Source organism: Humulus lupulus, chromosome 5 (genome assembly GCF_963169125.1).
Source record: "Humulus lupulus chromosome 5, drHumLupu1.1, whole genome shotgun sequence".
NCBI lineage: Eukaryota > Viridiplantae > Streptophyta > Magnoliopsida > Rosales > Cannabaceae > Humulus > Humulus lupulus.
The window spans coordinates 114080991-114100438 of NC_084797.1; positions in this window are offsets into that span (position 1 = coordinate 114080991).

Consider the following 19448-nt stretch of genomic DNA (forward strand, 5'->3'; position numbering starts at 1 on the left):
TATATATATATTTCAATAATTTGTAAATATAAATGAATAGAATGAGTACTAGAGTGCAGGATTACAAAGGTGTGGGAAGAGCTGTAGATTAAGATGGATAAACTATTTGAGACCAAACCTAAAGAAAGGCTCCTTCACACAAGAAGAAGAACAAATCATTATCGATACTAAGGATCCATGGGAAATCAGTACCTTCAGTAAATCTATCTCTTGCTGTAAAGTTATGTGGGCGTGAGGCAGAGAACTCGTGAGATAGAGAAGCTCCACTCTGGAGCGTGACTTCGTGAGGCGGAGAAAGAGTTCGACTCTGGAGCGAGTCTTCGTGAGGCAGAGATGAGTTGAGGGCGGAGAGACTTCGTGAGGGCGGTGAGGCAGAGATGAGTTGAGGGCGGAGAGACTTCGTGAGGGCGGTGAGGCAGAGATGAGTTAAGGGCGGTGAGTCTTCGTGAGGGCGGAGAGGGCGGAGAGGGATTCGTGAGTGAGAGATGGAGGCTGAGAGAAAGGGTAACTTAGAGAAAGGCTGAGAGAAAGGGAATTTGGCAGAAATTCATTTTGCCGCCTGAGATTTTAGTCATATGGCGCCAAAATCAGACCGTGTGTTTTTAATCCCCACTATTCAGTTCCGTGTTTTTTAATCCCCCCACTTAATAATAGCACTTCTAAATATATGCTATTCTTTAATGTAATATATACTCAATATTGTCTGGGGGTCTTCAACATGGGTGAGGTGTGCCTCCCTATGCGAGGCCTTAGTGTCTTGGAGGATGGACTGGGCGACCAATGCATGCCTCGCTATGCGAGGCCCTTGTGACCAGAAAATTGGCAAGTGATTCCTCCTTTTCGAAGAATCTTGACGAGTTGGGAAGCCATTCTTTGGGCGTTGCATAGGAGACCTTCATATATTGAGGTCCATCCATGCGACTTGGTGTGGGGTGTTCATAGGGACAATTTCCTGTATTCACATTTAGTTAGATATTTTCATGGATATTTGAATTTGTTTAACTGTTTTAAGATATTTTAGGGTTGTTATAACTATTAATCTTTTTTTAATGGTTAAAATATTAGCTTATGATTGTAACAACACAAGATATTTTTTGAAAAATAGTTAAGATATTGATTTTAAAGTTTAAAATTGGTTAAATTTTGAAAAATATCATTTTTTTCAACTAATTAATAAAATATTTTTTTAATATATGGGATTTAAATTAACTTTGGTTAATTGTTGATAAATCCTATTTAAATTAAATTGATATTCTTTTTTTTTTTCAAATTATCCTTAACCAAGTTGATTGTTGATAAATGAAATTTAAATTAACTATTGTTAATTGTTTATGAATTTCATTTAAATTGACTTATTTTTGTAAAAAATTTAATTAATTCGAATTTTTGATAAATTCTAGAAAATTAATTGTGATATTTTTGCAAATGAAATAAATTGTTGTATTTTTTTCATAAATTCATAGACTTGCTCTTACAGTAACATGATTAGGCACATCCAATTATAACACGTCTCTTTGCACTATATGTGGTATTATTGCAATTAGGCTTAGATGCATATAGTAGCCCATATGTTTGTTAGATATATGGATTTTTTGACAAATAAAGTATTCATATAATGATAGGCTTTATTTGGGTCCATTAGAAAATGTAAAGTTTAAATTTCTCTCTTGTGGGTGACTCCACTTGTGAAGGCCCATTTGCTTTGCATGACAATTAATAAAATGAAGGTTTAAATTTTTGTCTTTTGGACCTTCTATGGAAGTATGAGGGCCTTAGTAGTGAGAACGACATACTGGACCTAGCCCTCCTCCATAGGTTCATTATTCTAGTTAAACCTAAATATTGATTAGTAACAAATTAATTTGAAATTAATTGAATTTATTTTAATGTGCACTTTAGAATTAATAGGAAATTATAGAACTTTGGTTGTAAAAATTTATTTTTTTCAATATTTTGGAGAACCATATATTATCCAAAAAATATACACAGATGACAGGGCATGAAGGTTGGACACGTGGCATCATAGTGTGGTCACGTGTCATCATATTCTCGACATGTGGCATAGGCATCCAACGGTCAAACAAGCTGGAGAGAGCACACTTGCCAAATGAATAACAATTATTGTGCGGTATGCTCACTAGGAAAGTAGCTGCGCGGTATACACACCAGAAAAGAGGATGCTTGGTATGCTCTTCAGGAAACCCGGTATACCTGGTCGGATGAAGTCAGTTACATCCTCCTCATGCCTAACAACTCACTTGAAAACTCAGTCAAACTCCTAAAGAATAGGATTACAACTACCCACGAAAGGGAAGGGATATTTTGCAACAATGGCGGTGCAGGCACAACTGCCTGGGCGTTGGGAACAGAATAAATACAAGTCTTCCACAAGGGTTAGATTTGTAGCCTACCGACCAGCAACAGAAATATACCAACCAGCCTGTTAGGAACACTTAGCAACGACGTCTGCCATTTTGTATTGTTTTTACAGTTAGAATCATACCTGTTTTCATAGGTCATTTTGTGTAAACCTTAAAGATCAATACAAATTAAAGAGGAAGTAGGTCATTACCGTTTCTTGGGGCCGAACCTCTATAATTTCTGGTGTCTTTTATCATTCATTGCTCATAGTTATTTGGTTCTTGGCTTATGTGTGGTTCATTGATTGTCTAATTGAAAGCTCTCTAATTAATTTTTTGACCACGCGCTAGTTGGCTAAAAAACTAGTCAACATTTTGGTGCTGTCATTGGGAGCCTAAGACAATCACATTAAGATTTTATTGCTACAAGGATGGTAGTCTCAACCAGAAGATTAAGCCAAGAGCCTCTATTATCCAAGGCTGAAGTCTCTCACCAAGTCCAGTCAATAAGCAATTTCAATGGGTAGCGAAGTGATTTTCCGCCTAGGAATCTATCTGGTGTTAGGGGGCAAACCGTTGGGCCCACTGCAGCAGGGCAAGGGGCTACTGCTTCCACTGGATTCACTCAGGCAGGAACATCAGGTGGAACTACTGTGTGGGGTGCCAATCAACAAGGACCCAGAGCTGGAGGTCCAGAACGATATGAGCCCCACGTAGATATTGAAGGACTCGACCCTGAGATTGATCAGATAAGGGACGTCATTGGGCAGATGCAAGATCAACTGGCCTCCATGAATCAAGGGCGGGCCACTGCGCAGGAGGCCCTTAATGAAGACTTCGAAAAACAAAGGAGGGATTTTCAAGAGTGGATGGATCGGCATGCATGGGAGATACAGGCCCGACAAGAGAATATGGAACACCGAACAAGGGAGGTTGCTAAGTTCATTTGCAATTACATGCAACAACAGCAAACCCAAGGTATGGGAACCGTAGCTGGAACTACTGCCCAAAACCTACAACGCCCTCCTGTGTTTGGTTTTGGTGAAGGTGTCATGCATGGGCCAGGGGCTTAGCATCAGAATGGAAACCAAGGTCCAACGAGGAGTCACAGATCTGGTCAGGGCACTCTAGCCAACAACAATAGGCAACATTTACCGGCGGATGAGTAAGTCTTGCCAAGGCGTGGCATGGGACAAGACCAAGCCGGAGATTTTCGGCCAAGACCTTAGGGTAACAACCATGATAGGAATCTTGGTGCTGCAGGATGAGATGGAAACCCCTGAGCTCCAGCACCGAATAGGAGTGGTCAGCCCTAAAACTACCACCAGCAACCTAGTCGGTACAGGCAGCATTAAGAATACCGACCAAGGTTCCGAAGAGATGAGTCGGAGGTTTGTAACGCATACAGACCCCATTATGCTGATGGGTATGACCATGATGAGGCAGCAACCCAAGTTCGCCAGCAGAAAAACTCACCATTTTCACCACGAAAACCAATCCAATTAACCCCAAAATCAACCCAACAACCCAAGCTAACCATCACAGAAGTTATACCATGGACTCAGCAACAAAACCTAGCAAAATTTCCAGCTCAAAACTTCATCAAACTCAAATATGATTCTTCACCCAACACACATGCAACACTCTAAAATTTCAACTGAAAACCAATATAATTCACTTGGTTTAGAGCTTACCTTGAGCTGAGTTAAGTCCCTGGATTAGGTCCCTAAGCTCCAATCCTCTAGCTCCCGAAATCCCAGCTCAAACTTCTTAGTCTTTGATTAGTTTTCACCGAAAATTCTCCAAGCTTCCAAGGGAGAAACTCCAAGAGAGAGAGAGGAAGAAAGAGGGTTGGTTCCTGATTTTCTAAAAGCTTCTTTGATTTTGTTTTATTTAACTTAAGTTTCTAAGGTTACCTCAAGGCTCGGGGTACCAAAAACATCCCCGAGGGAAAAATGGTAAATTTCCCCAATATTCCCTCCTGAACATTCTATCTTCAAATATATCTCAAAATATTTATTTCCATAACCCGATAACCCCGTAAAATGTCTAATACCTGAAATACCCCTCAACTCACCTCGAGTGCGGTTTTTGACCCCGTTGTAACTTTCTAGCTAACCGCTTCCTAAGACCGTCTTGGATCGTGCAACACAGATATATCGCAAGCATATCACAATTATTACAATTATCACATTTATGCCGTCAACGGGCTAAACTTACAAACATGCCCCTAATAACCAAGCGGGGCCCACATGCATATTTAATTCACGTAAACATGCATTTCTAATCACATATTCACACAAATTCACATATTATAACTATAAACCACTTATTGCCCTCCAGGCACGCTAATCAAGGCCCTAAGCCTTATTAGCAAATTTGGGTCATTACAACTATCCCTTCCTTACAGAAATTTCATCCTCGAAATTACTTGAACAACTCGGGATACCGCTCCCACATTTCTGACTCAAGTTCCCACGTCGCCTCCTCAACCTCACTGTTCCTCCACAGCACTTTCACCAAGGCGATGGTCTTGCTCCGCAAGACTTTTCCGGTCATGAATCTGAACCGGCCTCTCCTCATAAGACAAATCCTGGTCCATCTCCAAATTCTCATAACTCAGTATATGCGTCGAATCAGACACATACTTCCGGAGCATGGATACGTGAAAAACATTATGAACCCCTGATAAGGCTGGAGGCATTGCCAACCTATAAGCTACCTCCCTAACCCGTTCCAGAATCTCGAAGGGGCCAACAAACCTAGGGCTTAGCTTGGCCCGAACACCATGTCGTTTCACTCCCATCGAAGGTGAAACTGTAAGGAACACATGGTCACCACCACAAAATTCTACGCTTCTGGGTTTCAGGTGTGAGTGACTCTTCTGGCGACTCTGGGAGGCGAGTATTCGAGCTCTAATCTTCTAAATTGCCTCATTGGTCCTCTGATCCATCACAGAGCCCAAATAACTCCTCTCACCCGTCACATGCCAATGGATAGGTGATCTGCGCTTCCTCCCATATAGCATCTCATACGGAGCCACTCTGATAGTTGCCTGATAACTGTTGTTGTACGAGAAATCAATAAAAGGGAGATACTTACTCCAAGATCCCCCAAAATCTAGCACACAGGCTCGTAACATGTCCTCCAATATCTGAATCATCCTCTCAGTCTGACCATCTGTCTAAGGATGATAAGCGGTACTAAACCGTAACTGTGTGCCTATAGCCTTCTGCAGACTCTCCCAAAACTTGGAGGTGAAGGTGGGGTCCCTCTCGGATACTATCGACCTTGGAGCCCCATGAAGTCAAAAAACTTCCTTCACATATTACTCAGCATACTACTACACAGTATAAGTCATCCTGACTGGTAAAAAGTTGGCGGACTTGGTGTACCTATCCATAATCACCCATATCGAGTCATGCTGTCCCATGATCTTTGGCAAACCAAACACGAAGTCCATGGCGATATCTTCCCACTTCCACTCTGGAATACCTAGAGGTTGCAGCAACCCTGCTGGCCTATGATGTTCAACCTTGACCTGCTGGCAAGTTAAGCACTTGGCCACGTAATCCACCACATCCCTCTTCATGCCCGACCACCAATACAAAGCTCTAAGATCCTGATACATATTTGTCGTACCTGGATGTAGGGAATAGGGAGTGTTATGCATTTCATCTAAGATCTCTCGTCGGATATCAGAATCCATCAGAACACAGATTTGACCCTTGTACTTCAGTAACCCCATCTCCGAGATAAAGAAGTCCTTAGCCACTCCGACTAAGACATTCTCCCTGTGACCCTTCAACTGGGAATCATTCCCTTGTGCCTCCTTGATCCTCTCAAGGATCGTAGACTGAAGAGTGATGTTGACTAGTCAACCAACCACCGACTCTATACAAGTTCTAGTCATCTCCTCCACTAGCTTATCGAATATCTATCTCGAACTGAACAACTTTCCTGGGCCTTCCTGACTCAATGTATCAGCAACCACATTAGCCTTCCCAAGATGGTATAGGATATCACAATTGTAAATGTGGAATTTTTTCCTTGTGAATTCTATTCACAAGTGGAGCTCTATACTACGAGACATCCTGAAAGGGCATTGCATGATGGTGAGGGAGTTGGGGTAAGAGAGTCACCCTCACTAGGCGAGGGACTTCGGCCACTTGCCAAGCTTCACCCTCGGTATGCGAGGGTCCCTAGCTGGCCATCCGCGTGCGCCCCATTCCAGCAGGCATCAAGCCTCGTCTACACTCGGGAGAAGAAGGTCAGCCTCGCTACACGAGGCACCCTCGTTATGCGAGGGTGAAGCTTCGTGGTGGCATCCATGCCCCTAGCCTCGCGACGCTGCACCCGGGGGAAGGAAAGGCAGCCTCGCTATGCGAGGGTGCTGCCTTGTTATGATGCCCGTGTCCTGAGCCATGCCTAGGCCTGGGGAAAAGGGCCAGCCTCGCTACGCGAGGTACCCTCGCTATGCGAATGTGTGGCCTTGCCACGGCGTCCATACTGCGAGTCTCGTGTCCATGTGACCCGCATAAGGCGGCCCTGACCCCTGGCGCCTTGACTTCTCAGGACATGCATAGGTTGAAGCCTCCTTGGCATAGGCACGAGATCACTTGGGAGAACCTTGCTTATATGCCAAACGAACATGGAGCATTGAACGGGAATTGATGAGGACAACCGAGTACGAAACACGTGCGCTGACACGGGGTGTACGGTTGTGGAGAGAACAGAGGCACGACCCTATGATCTGCGTCTGAGAAGTAGTGGCAGTACGGACCTGTACGAAGAGTAGTGGTACCACTTGGACACCCCCGACCATACGCCAGAGCCGACAGTACTTTGCCCTGGGCCACGACTCTGACACCATCAGGGTAGACACCACTACGCCCTGGGCCACTACACTATCAGAATACCTGTGTACGTCCCAGTGGTCTGGGACTTGTTTGTATCCTGGGCCAATAGAGCCCCCCCTATAAATAGGCTCCAACCCCTCAGGCTAAGGGGTTGGAAAACTGAATGTAAAAACGAGACTTATGAAATATATGCTTCTGGTTCTCATGCTTGCCTGAGTTTTCTCCTGTTGTTTAGAGTTCTTTCTATCTAATTCATAGCTTCTTATAGTATTGAGATTGAAGTTTTCTAACCATCAATCGTTGACGAGTTCTTACCGTCAACAGTTTGGCGCCGTCTGTGGGAACGTAAGCACCAAGCTACTGTTCTTCCATTACTTCCAGCAAGGAGAAATGTCAAGACGTTCGTAGCGACTCAGGGAGCCTCGAGAGGTGGAGGTCCACCTTACCAGAGTCCAACTGAAGGCCTCCATGATGGATCCACCTCCACCCCGAGACGCAGAGCCCCTAAGAGACCCTGAGGTTCACGATAATGACAGGGAGGCCTCGTCACCGGCCTCCCCGCCTGGTGGGAATCCTCCTAAACCACTACAGGTACCGAACTCCGGCCGGCAAGACCCGGGTCCCTCAACGGGTAGACATGATAAGCAACCCCGGGTCCATTCCGTGAGCTCGAGTTCTAAATCTCGTTTCTATGAAGAGGAGATTCATGAACTGCACCGTAAAAACCAAAGAATGGAGACTACCCTGGAGAACATGCAGGAGGTGCTAAATGGCCTGGTGCAAGGAAAGTCGAATGTGACCCTGCCTAAGAGGGAAGAGAAGGGTCGGGAAACCACTGTCCCAGTAGGCGACGGGAGGACCAGGCACTCCACCAGTAATACCCCTGGGAGAGAAAGGCCGAAGTCGGAGGATGAGCCAGTGATATCTAAGACGCAAAGAGATGCTCCAGAGACCCGGGGAGAAGTGGGAACTATTTTCGGAGGTCCGGGGTTTGGAGGGGACTCCCGCAGAGGACGAGATCGGTATGCTAGAGAAGCCAGGCGAAGTCCGCCACCCTGTGTCATGAGTTTGGAACAACGACCCCCGAAAAGCTTCAAGGGAGAAAACGATTCGATCACCTTCACTGAGGAGGATGCGCGGGGGGTACACTTTCCCCACAATGATCCGCTGGTGTTGACAGTTCAATTGGCGAACATGCGTGTGCATCGAGTCCTAGTGGACAACGGGAGCTCAGTGGACATCCTATATCGCCCTGCTTTGGAAAAGATGGGACTGGGCATTCGTCATCTGAATCCCTGCCAGTCGTCCCTATACGGATTCACAGGGGACTCAGTACAACCCCTTGGAATGATCGAACTGACACTTACCATGGGGGAGCAACCCCGACAGACTACAGTCATGTCTAACTTTATTGTAGTAGATTGTGCATCAGCTTTCAACGCGGTATTGGGGAGACCCTCCCTGAAAGAGTTGAAAGCCATAACTTCAATATATCACTAGGTTGTCAAGTTCCCAACTCCAGGAGGGGTCGCAAGTATGAAGGGAGAACAGAAGGAGGCGAGGGAGTGTTACAACACCTCACTCCGCACGCCTGTAAAGCCGCGTGAGCCAATGGCCATGGTCGTACATGAGGCGCTATGTATTCCCACAGGGGGTCTACAGCAGCTGGACCCTCGGGTCGTGGATGAGTCAAGAGCAGCACCAGTGGAAGAAGTAGAGGAGGTTACAGTGACGGAAGAACCCTTAAGGAAATTGAAGATAGGGAGGAGCCTGCAAGGTGACGTGAAGGAGGAATTGATGAAATTTTTGAAAGATAATTAAGACGTGTTTGCATGGAGTCATGAGGACATGGTGGGCATAGACCCCAGTGTTATGTGCCACCACCTGAACATATCCCCAGAAGCAAGGCCCGTCAGGAAAAAGAGGCGGGCGCTAGACCCAACGAGATACGCAGCATTAAAGGAAGAGGTCGACAAGTTGAAGGCCAACGGGTTCATCCGTGAGTCTTTCTACCCTGTGTGGGTATCAAACCCAGTACTCGTGCCGAAGCCAAATGGGAAGTGGAGAACTTGCGTCGATTTCACGAACTTGAATAAAGCTTGTCCTAAGGACAGCTTCCCACTTCCCAGGATAGATCAGCTAGTAGACGCGACAACAGGACATGAGTTACTAAGTTTCATGGACGCCTACTCAGGATACAACCAAATCCCAATGAACCCGGCAGATGAAGAGCACACGTCATTCATTACAGACAAAGGGCTCTACTGTTACAAGGTGATGCCCTTCGGGCTCAAAAACGCAGGGGCCACCTATCAGAGGCTGGTGAATAAAATGTTCGCCAATCAGATAGGAAGGAATATGGAGGTGTATGTGGATGACATGTTAGTGAAGACCAAAGAAGAAACGGAGCTCAACAAAGACCTTGGTGAGATGTTTGACACGCTAAGGAAATACCGGATGAAGTTGAACCCAGTGAAGTGCACCTTCGGGGTATCCTCAGGAAAATTCTTAGGCTTCATGGTCAATTCCAGGGGCATCGAAGCCAATCCTGACAAGATAAAGGCCCTAATAGAGATGAGCTCGCCGAAGAATAAAAAGGAGGTGCAGTGCCTAACGGGAAGGGTAGCGGCCCTTAACAGGTTTATCTCCAGGTCCACTGACAAGTGCCTCCCATTCTTTGACATCCTCAAAGGGAGCAAAAAGTTTGCTTGGGATGAAAGATGCGAGGAAGCATTCGTCAAGCTGAAAGAGCACCTGGGGAAGCCACCCCTGTTGGCAAAGCCAGAGAAGGGCGAGAAGCTATACCTGTACTTAGCAGTGTCTGAGCATGCCATCAGCGCAGCTTTGGTTAAGGGAGAGAAGAAGCAACAACAACCTGTATATTATATCAGCAAGCGTTTGGTGGACTCAGAGAGCCGATATCCAGAGATCGAAAAATTGGCCTATGCGCTAGTGGTGGCTTCGAGAAAGTTGAGGCCTTACTTCCATGCACATACAATTGAAGCCCTAACAGATAGTCCGTTGAGACAGGTCTTACATAAGCCTGAGACTTCGGGGAGACTAATGAAATGGTCGATCGAACTAAGTCAATTTGATATTGTATACACTCCAAGGGCCTCCATCAATGGACAGGTGCTGGCAGATTTTATAGTAGAGCTCACCCATCAGCCGAATGAAAGAAGGAGTGAAGGAGGGGAGCTGTCTGTTATGGAGGAAGAACTAGGAGGTGTAGAGGAGTGGAGTTTGCACGTTGATGGGGCGTCAAATGAAGGAGGATCAGGAGCGGGCATCATGATGACTGGGCCCGAGGGACATAGAATGTATTGCGCAATCCGATTTGGGTTTAAGGCCTCCAATAATGAGGCAGAGTACGAGGCACTCTTAGCTGGCCTGCGTTTGGCCCAGGAACTGAGAGTGACGCGCCTTCAAATCTTCAGCGACTCTCAGTTGGTGGTATGCATGGTAAAGGGAGAATACCAGGCAAGGGGACCCAAGATGGCAGCATACTTGGAGAGGGTGAAGGGCTATCTGGGGCGGTTGGTGGCATATACTATAGAGGAAATCCCCAGAGAAAAGAACACCCATGCCGATGCACTCGTAAAGCTGGCATCCACCAAGGATAGTGATGTCTTGGAATCAATACCCGTGGAGTACTTACCAAAACCCAGCATCGAGGGCGCAGACGTGCACATGATTAGCGTCCCAAGGGAATCATGGACCGAGCCAATCAAGAGGTACCTGGAAGAAGGAACCTTGCCTGCGGATAAAAACGAATCCCGGAGATTGGTGTACAAAGCCGCAAGATACACCCTGGTAAATGGGGTCCTTTACAAAAGAGGATTCTCAATGCCACTCCTGCGGTGTGTAGAAGAAGAGGAGGCGTTGAAGGTGTTACAGGAGATACATGAGGGAGAGTGCGGCAACCACGAGAGCGGACCCTCCACGGCTAGGAAGGCCATGAGACAAGGATACTACTGGCCTTCCATGGAGAAAGATGCGCATGACTTTGCCACGAAATGCGACAAATGCCAGAGGCACGCCAATTACCCTCGGAAAACCCCAAGCGAACTGACCAGCATGACCAGCCCCTGGCCCTTCGCTATCTGGGGAATAGACTTAATCGGCGCTCTTCCTACAGGCAGGGGTGGAGCGAAGTACGCAGTGGTGGCAGTGGATTATTTCACTAAGTGGGTAGAAGCGGAACCCCTTGTGAAGATAACCGCCAAGCACATCACCTCTTTCGTCAACAAATTCATTGTGTGTCGATATGGAGTACCCTACAAGATTATTTCCGACAATGGTACCCAGTTCGAGGGAGGAGCTTTCGATGAATATTGTAAGGAAAGAGGCATAAGGAGGAGCTTCTCCGCGGTTGTGCACCCCCAGGCCAATGGGCAAGTGGAGGCCATCAACAGGGTCCTTAAGAAGAACCTAAAGACAAAGCTGGAAAAGATGAAGGGAGCCTGGGCAGATGAGCTACCAAATGTGTTGTGGGACTACAGAACCACCCCACGCACGCTACTGGGGAGTCCCCTTTCTACCTGGCCTATGGGTGCGAGGCCGTGCTCCCAGTCGAGATGCGAGTCGAGTCCCACAGGGTGCAGGCGTATGGAGGAGAAGCCAACCATGTAGCCCTGGCCGAAAGCTTAGACATGCTGGAGGAGAAGAGAGAAAAAGCCCAAATGAGGGTGGCGGTATACCAGCAGCGCGCCGCAAGGTACTACAATTCGAGGGTGCGAGAGAGAACTTTCAGAGTGGGCGACCTGGTGCTAAGGAAAGTACTCCCAAACACACGAGACCCAGGCGCGGGAGTGCTGGGGGCGAATTGGGAGGGGCCCTATCAGGTGGCTCAGTGCATACCCCCGAACACTTACAAGTTGGCGCGCATGGACGACACCATCATACCCCGAGCATGGAACGCGGAATACCTGAGGAAATACTACCAGTAAGACTTCCACTCCCAACACAGGCAGTAGCTGTGTTTAGTTTGTCGCAGGATAGGCTATCTCAGTAGACGAGAATCAAAGAGGTTACCTACATAACCCCCAAGTAAATGTAAGCCCTCTATATGCATGTCGTTGTAATCTGATTACTATAAATGAAAATGTTCACAACTTCACATGTGATTTTTTTTCTTTTTCATGCGAGTATCAACCGAACTGCCTGCTGAATTAAATCTCACCAAGCACTTGGGGGGTAGGACAGGAGGCATGAGCAAAAAAAAAAATCTCTCTTATATTCAAAAGGATTAGCTACCCTTATGAATATCAAAGGAACAGTCTAAAAAGATGACCTCTAACTAAAGGCCGACACCCCAAGAGGTGAGGTCGTAAGGAGGGAATTGCCCAATAAGTCTAGATCGGCCATTAAGCCGGCTAGCCAAAAAGGGTCTTACAAGTGACCCTTGGAAAAAATAGTACTATGTATAAGGACGAGAAGGACGCTTCTCGCAAAAAAATAACAAGCGCGCGCAATGAATATAAAAGGACCCCAACAACCCAACGGGTTAATGTGTCCTTACAAGTATAATCAAGGTGCACCGGAAAGATTATCGCCTTCAGATCAAAGAAAAATATGTGATCCACGAACAACGACGATAAGAGGGACCTACTAGAGCACCATAAGTTTAAAAAAAAAAAAAAAAAAAAAAGAAGAAGATGAAAAAAAAGGGAAAGAGCACCTCAAGAGCTTTGGAGGAGGATAGAACCCTTGAACTCGTGAAAATAAGTTGGAGAGCATGCCACTAGGCTACGCAGATCTTGGTGTGGACAAGTGGCTTCGAAACTTGGGATCTGCGATTGAGGATGATTAGTCCTTGCGCAACCTTAGGAACTTACGTGGATCCCCCAAGTATTAGGTGGCTATTGTGTTTCTTCAAACACTAAGAAGAAACACAACTCCAAGCCACACTTCGGGCTTCTTCGAGCGACGTTGGAAAAATTTCCAAGGCTAAGTCCCCCAAGGCTGGTCGTGCGTGTCAAGCAAGAAAAATAGAGAGAGTCTACAAACACACTTAAAAGTGTACTTATAGACTCGGGGGGAAGTGTAAATGTGGAATTTTTTCCTTGTGAATTCTATTCACAAGTGGAGCTCTATACTACGAGACATCCTGAAAGGGCATCGCATGATGGTGAGGGAGTTGAGGTAAGAGAGTCACCCTCACTAGGCGAGGGACTTCGGCCACTTGCCAAGCTTCACCCTCGCTATGCGAGGGTCCCTAGCTGGCCATCCGTGTGCGCCCCATTCCAGCAGGCATCAAGCCTCGTCTACACTCGGGAGAAGAAGGTCAACCTCGCTACACGAGGCACCCTCGTTATGCGAGGGTGAGGCTTCGTGGTGGCATCCATGCCCCTAGCCTCGCGACGCTGCACCCGGGGGAAGGAAAGGCAGCCTCGCTATGCGAGGGACCCTCGCTATGCGAGGGTGCTGCCTTGTTATGACGCCCGTGTCCTGAGCCATGCCTACGCCTGAGGGAAAAGGGCCAGCCTCGCTACGCGAGGTACCCTAGCTATGCGAAGGTGTGGCCTTGCCACGGCGTCCATACTGCGAGTCTTGTGTCCATGTGACCCACATAAGGCGGCCCTGACCCCTGGCGCCTTGACTTCTCAAGACATGCATAGGTTGAAGCCTCCTTGGCATAGGCACGAGATCACTTGGGAGAACCTTGCTTATATGCCAAACGAACATGGAGCATTGAACGGGAATTGATGAGGACAACCGAGTACGGAACACGTGCGCTGACACGGGGTGTATGGTTGTGGAGAGAACAGAGGCACGACCCTATGATCTGCGTCTGAGAAGTAGTGGCAGTACGGACCTGTACGAAGAGTAGTGGTACCACTTGGACACCCCCGACCATACGCCAGAGCTGACAGTACTTTGTCCTGGGCCACGACTTTGACACCATCAGGGTAGACACCACTACGCCCTGGGCCACTACACTATCAGAATACCTGTGTACGTCCCAGTGGTCTGGGACTTGTTTGTATCCTGGGCCAATAGAGCCCCCCCTATAAATAGGCTCCAACCCCTCAGGCTAAGGGGTTGGAAAACTGAATGTAAAAACGAGACTTATGAAATATATGCTTCTGGTTCTCATGCTTGCCTGAGTTTTCTCCTGTTGTTTAGAGTTCTTTCTATCTAATTCATAGCTTCTTATAGTATTGAGATTGAAGTTTTCTAACCATCAATCGTTGACGAGTTCTTACCGTCAACAACAATCATAATCCTTAACCAACTCCAGCCACCGTCTCTGGTGCATATTCAGATCCTTCTGGGTAAAGAAGTACTTCAAACTCTTATGGTCGGTGTATATCTCGCACTTCTCACTATACAGATAATGTCTCCAAATCTTAAGTGCGAATACCACCACTGCCAACTCCAGATCATGCGTGGGGTATCTTTGCTCATACTCCTTTAACTATCTCGATGCATAGGCTATCAACTTCCCAGCTTGCATTAGCACACACCCTAAACCTTGTCTGGAAGCATCACAATAAACCACGAACTTCTCATTGTCTGTTGGCAAACTCAACACTGGCGCGGTGATCAGTCACCACTTCAACTCTTTGAAACTATTCTCACATCTGTCTGTCCAAATATACTTTGTCTTCTTCTTTGTCAATTCTGTCAATGGCGTAGCTATCCTAGAGAACCCCTCAACAAATTGCCTATAATACCCTGCCAACTTCAGAAAACTCCTCACTTCAGGAACACTCCTCAGTCTAGGCCAGTCTCTCACTGCCTCAATCTTACTTGGGTCAACCAGAATCCCCTTCTCACTAACGATATGGCCCAAAAATGTAACTTGCGGTAACCAGAACTCACACTTGCTGAACTTAACATATAACCTATGCTCCCTTAACCGCTGATATACCAAACGTAGATGCTGCTCATGCTCTGTCTCTGACTGAGAGTACACTAGGATGTCGTCGATGAACATAATCACAAACTTATTCAAATAATCCTGCAAACCCTATTCATCATATCCATAAAAGCTGCTGGGGCATTGGTTAATCCAAAGGACATGACCAGGAATTCATAGTGTCCATACCTCGTTCGGAAAGCGATCTTTGGTATGTCCTCTTCTTTAATCCTTAACTGGTGGTTGTTAGGAAAATATGTATTTGTCTCAATAGAAAGGGTAAGATAATACAACTCTATGCAATAATATTATAAATAAATATATATTGATTAAAAAGAGTGTTACAACTCTATAAATGAAAATACAAATAAAAGGAGAAGGAGATGTAAGATGATAGAAATAGAAAGTACAACTCTATTACAAAAAGATATAAGTAAACTAGAAGTGTTTGAACAAAGGAAATAAAAGGATTACAACTCTTAAACAAAAGTACAAGTAAATAGAATAAGAAGAAAAAACAATAGAAGAAAATAAGAACAAGAACAAAAACAAAACCAATAAACTGTCACTCACACAACCAAAGTGAAGAGTGTTGGGGATCACCAACTTGAACAAGGTTTGAAACCTTTGTCCAAAAGCTTATTTCCCCCTAACTCAAGCACTAAAGGATCTCTCACAGATTTTGGAAATGCTTTCTGGAATAATCAAGCCTCAAGGTGTTTCTAGCCATGTGCTCTAATTGATAGAAATGTTGTGTCTTTCAAGTGAGCTATAGGGTCCAATTTATAGAGTTTAGAGACACCCTTTGAATTTCAAATTTCACCAACTCCCATGGCTGTTACCAATGTTTAATTGGACAAATATGGAATTGAAATTGATATTTTGGAGTTATTTGGGTTTTTGGAACCGTTCAACACATTTGGAAAAAACTGAAAATTTTTGCCTGAAATGCACCTTTGGCCATGGCCAGGGACATCAGTGACCGCGGGCACTGCTCTCTGTCCCCCAGGCCGCGGCCACCATCATTCAGTGGTCGCGGCCACAACCCAGTTTTAGCACTTGAAAATGTGTTGTTTTTCCAAACAGTTCCAAACCCTCCCAAATGATTTTGTAACTCCCAAAACACATTATTGGGGTTAAAATCATATCTCTAACAGCCATTTCACATATGACTTTATGAAATTCATCTCAATATTGTGTAACACCAAATTTACACAATAAAGGGTAATATTTGGAAGTTACAAATTTGTAACACCAAATATGTTACATTATTTGGATATATCTCATATATCTAAATATTGTAACTCTCTATTATATGTTACAATATGTGACACTCTTTGTCACATTTATTTAATCTAAAACATTATATTATAATATAATATAATATTACATTATATTATAAAATAATATAATATTCCCCCACTATATTAAATAGTTATCTATTGTAACACTTATTTAATCAATCATCATATTTTGAAATATAATATTTCCCCCACTTGATTAAATAACTTTCCCTTATAGGAGTCATTGCATTAGTGCATAAAGCAAAGTGTTTTCAACTTGAACTATACTATAGTGTAATTAGCACAAATTTTTTTGAAAATTTGGTTGCACTAGGCATTGAACCATCTTTTCATGATAACAAATCGGTGATAACACACACACCTTTGCAATGTTCACTTGAGACCTCTATGTCTCGCTTTGCACCGTTAATGGCCATGTGAACTTTCCATTCATGGACGTTCTTGAGAATACTCCCAATTCTCATGAGAGGCGGCACCACCCGTAGGTCCATATAGGTAGAATTCTTAAAGTATTTTGTTACCAAAAATACTTGACTTCACAAGATTGAATTCTATTAAAAAACCTTTCGGTTTTAACCCTCAACTTGGTAACACACAAGTACTCAATATCTCAGATGGGACTTGTTTTGAGTACAACTAGTATTCACTTGATTGACTTGTTGTTACCTATTGAACCTAGTTGAATAACTAGTATTAAGTTAGGTTACCATCAATCATGAATCTCTTTAGGGAGTTTAAGTCACATCCCTAGAGATGTTGCAGCCACTAAATCCCTCGTTAGTGGCTTAGTGAAAGGATCCGCCAGATTTTCACTTGTTCTCACATAGGATATTGAGATGACTCCTCTTTGAATCAATTCTCTTACATATCCATGTCTTAGACTAATATGTCTAGACTTCCCATTATACACTCCGCTGTATGCTCTAGCCAATGTCGCTTGGCTATCATAATGTATCGATATATTAGGTACATTATCTTTGATTAGGGGAATCTCTATCAACAGATCCCTTAACCATTCGGCCTCTTTGCCGATTGCAGCTAGAGCTATGAACCCTGCTTCCATAGTGGAATGAGATATACAAGTTTGTTTCTTGGAACCCCAAGAAATTGCACCTCCACCAAGTGTAAATACCCAACCATTTGTGGACAAGTTGTCCCCAAGATTGAATATCCAACTTGCATCTGTATATCCTTCTAAAATTGAAGGAAATTTGGAGTAGTCAAGGCTTAGTCCTTTGGTTTTCTTGAGATAACCTATGACTCTTCCAACTGCCTTCCAGTGATCCACACTTGGATTACTTGTAAACCTACTAAGTTTACTTATCGCAAATGCTATATCAAGTCTAGTACATTGGGCAGCGTACATTAGACTCCCTATAGCAGTAGCGTACTCCAATTGAGCCACCGCTCTTCCTTCATTCTTCTCTAGTTTTACACTATGATCAAATGGAGTATTGACATCTTTAACCTTGACATGGTTAAATTTGTTCAATACTTTCTCAACATAGTGGGCTTGCCCTAACGCAAAACCCCCACTATGTTTCTTTACTTTGATACCAAGTATGGTGTTAACTTCTCCAAGATCTTTCATCTTGAAGGTTGATGATAGAAACCTCTTCATTTCTTCTATCCCTTTCATGCTATTACTTAGAATAAGCATGTCATCCACATATAAGCAAACAATGATCATATATCCCTTACAAGTTTTGGAATACAAACACTTGTCTCCATTGTTATGTCTAAACCCATTAGACATGATGGCTTGATCAAATTTCTCATGCCATTGCTTAGGAGCTTGTTTCAATCCATATAAGGATTTTACAAGTCTACATACTTTATGTTCATATTTTTGTAGGACAAACCCTTTGGGTTGTTCCATATAGAACTCCTCATTGAGGTCACCATTAAGGAATGTCGTTTTGACATCCATTTGATGAACATACAAGTTGTGTATAGAAGCTAAAGCGAACAAAATTCTTATAGAATTTATTCTTACAATAGGCGCATAGGTATCAAAATAAATGATACCCTCTTTTTGCCTAAACCCTTTAGCTACTAATCTAGCTTTAGAGGTTTGAATAGTGCCATCAGTGTGGTATTTTCTCCTAAATACCCACTTACACCCAATTGGCTTAGACCCCAGTGGGATGTCTACCTATTCCCAAGTGTTATTGGAAAGAATGGAATCCATCTCATCATTGATGGCTTCTTTCCAAAATGCACTATCTCTCAATTGCATAGCTTCTCTATAAGTCTTAGGATCATCCTCAACGAGAAGTACAATAGGAATTTTCCTAATAACTTCCTCTCTATTTCGTTCTACCATGTCAAACGAAATTCGTTGAGAATCTATCTCATCCACTACTAGACTTTTATGATTTTTAAGCCTTTGACTTCTTCTAGGTTCAAAGGGTTGCTTTACATCATTTTGAGAATTCTCCTCTTGAGAATCAACTTTGGATGTAAAAGCTTGAGAATTGTTCTCATATAACAAATTCTCCTTTAGAGATGTTGAAGCTTGAGAATTGTTGTCACATAACATATTCTCAAAGAATTCAACTTCCCTAGATTCAATCACAATATTAGACTCTAAGTCTAATAGCCTATATGCTTTACTATTGTTGGCATAACCAAAAAAAGCACACTTTATGGCTCTTGAACCTAACTTTGTTCTATTAGGTTCGTTTTTCTTGAAATATGCAAGACACCCCCACACTTTGAAGTACCCTATGTTGGGTTTTCTTCCTTTCCATAACTCATATGGAGATATCTCATTTTTCTTCATCAGTATTTGATTAAGAATGCGGCAAGCGGTTAAAAGCGCTTCACCCCATAAGTTGAAGTTCAACTTAGAAAACGCCAACATAGAATTTATCATCTCTAGATAAGTCATATTTTTCCTTTCGGCAACACCATTGTGTTGTGGTGTATAAGGTGCAGTGCACTCGTGAATTATACCATTTTCTTCACAAAAATATATTGAATTCATTAGAGAAGTACTCTCCTCTATCACTTCTTAACACCTTAATATTTTTATTTAGTTGACTTTCAACTTCTAATT